The sequence below is a fragment of the Eretmochelys imbricata genome, chromosome 6 (genome assembly GCF_965152235.1).
Source record: "Eretmochelys imbricata isolate rEreImb1 chromosome 6, rEreImb1.hap1, whole genome shotgun sequence".
Taxonomy (NCBI): Eukaryota; Metazoa; Chordata; order Testudines; family Cheloniidae; genus Eretmochelys; species Eretmochelys imbricata.
In genome coordinates, this window is record NC_135577.1 from 14,325,568 (window position 1) to 14,327,629 (window position 2,062).

The 2,062-nt window shown below is 45.2% G+C and overlaps 1 pseudogene; it reads right to left on the reverse strand.

Moving 5' to 3' along the window:
* Positions 1 to 766: 766 nt before the first annotated feature.
* Positions 767 to 1,701, reverse strand: LOC144266462 (olfactory receptor 5AS1-like; annotated as a pseudogene).
* Between the last annotated feature and the right edge of the window lie 361 nt (positions 1,702 to 2,062).

Below are 2,062 nucleotides of genomic sequence, written 5' to 3' on the forward strand. Positions count from 1 at the left end.
CTTATCAGATTTCTTTTGGCCCAATCCTCTAATTAGTCTAGGACCCTCTGTATCCTATCCCTACCCTCCAGCTTATCTACCTCTTCTCCCACTTTAGTGTCATCTGCAAACTTGCTGAGGGTGCAATCCACACCATCCTCCAGATCATTAATGAAGATAGTGAACAAAACCGGCCCGAGGACAGACCCTTTGGCCACTTCACTTGATACCGGCTGCCAACTAGACATGGAACCGTTGATCACTACCCATTGAGACTGACAATCTAGCCAACTTTCTGTCCACCTTATAGTCCATTCATCCAGCCCAAACTTCTTTAACTTGCTAGCGAGAATACTGTGGGAGACCGTGTCAAAAGCATTTCTAAAGTCAAGGAACAACACATCCTCTGCTTTCCCCTCATCCTCCCCACCCTCCCACACACATTGTTTTGTAATTTTATTCCTAAACTCTGTGTGACGGGTTGGGTCACAGAAACCCCTTGGAACTGCCACCCGATGTCCTGAGAAGTGAAGCTGAACATCTCTCCCTCTAGGTGGAAGCCCCTAGCCACCAGCTTATAAAATCATTCTCTCTTTATGGACCTCTGAGTTTTCCTCAGGTTTTGTCCACTGATCTCAGTTGGGGCCTGCAGAACTTGTTGGACTACCAACAAATTAATAATGATAATAATACAATAATGAACAATACTACCATGAATTCTGTGAAATTACATTGAATTCACATGTTTCCACTCCCTATTACTCAATCAGTACAGAATTAACCAGAATCAAGAATTGCTTAGGAATTTATTCATTGTTTTCCTCAGGGCATCCTTCACCTCCATGTTCCTCAGGCTGTAGATGAGGGGGTTCAACATGGGGATCACCACCGCGTAAAACACTGAGGCCACTTTGTCTGTATCCATGGAATAACTGGAGGTGGGATGTAAATACATGAAGAGGAGGGTGCCAAAAAGCAGAACCACAGCGGTCAAGCGGAAAGTGCAGGTGGAGAAGGCTTTGTGCCTGCCCTTGGCTGAGCGGATCTGCAGGATGGTGGAAATGATATAGACATAGGAGAGGAGGACAGTCACAAAGCTGCTTACTGTAATGCAGCTCATGAAAGCAAACGTCACAATCTCACTGATGTGGGTGTCAGAACAGGAGAGCGCCAACAGTGGGGGGATGTCACAGAAGAAATGATTGATTATGTTAGAGCTGCAGAATGACAGCCGAAATATAAAACACGTGTTTATCATTGAATCCACCACCCACACAGCGTACACCCCAGCCACCAGCTGTTTACAAAGCTGCCTGGACATGGTGACCATATAGAGCAGCGGGTTACAGATGGCCACATAACGGTCATAAGCCATCACAGCCAGCAAGAGGCACTCAGCATCTGAAAAAATGATAGACAGATACATTTGCACAGAGCAAGTAGTGTAAGAAGTGCTTTTCCTCTCATCTAATAAATTCAGCAGCATCTTAGGTAAATTATCAAGGAAAGACAGAGGTCACAGAAAGACAATTCCTGAGGAAAAAGTACATGGGGGTGTGGAGTGGGGATCAATTGTAATTAACAAGATCATCCCCCATTCCCCACCAGGGTGATACCATAAATCAGTAGGAACACCCCAAACAGGGGGACCTGCAGCTCCAGATGATCTGTCAATCCTGAGAGAATGAACTCAGTCACTTCTGAGTGATTTCCCTTTTCCATCTCTTCTGAACAGAGATCAGGCTGCTGTAGAGATGTCGGCAGGTGTATGGTGCAGAAAACCCCGTCCCTTCTCTGTAATGAAGTAAGTGAAGATAAATGGAGATTAGTTTACTCATGGACATCAGTATCCACTCAGAGAAGGGCTTAGTCCACAGAACCAGATGTTCACAGCTGGTCATTCCAGGTGTTCGATAAAATGCACACACTGTGCAAACACAATGACACGCAGGTTAATCATGCCCCCCACACAAACACTCCTGTTCACTAATCTGAACAGAAAACTGTGACTTGTGACTCTGCTGTGAGAGAATCAGTCTGAAGAAATTATTCCTCAGCTAAAGAAGGGGTGAGAATAAAGGAA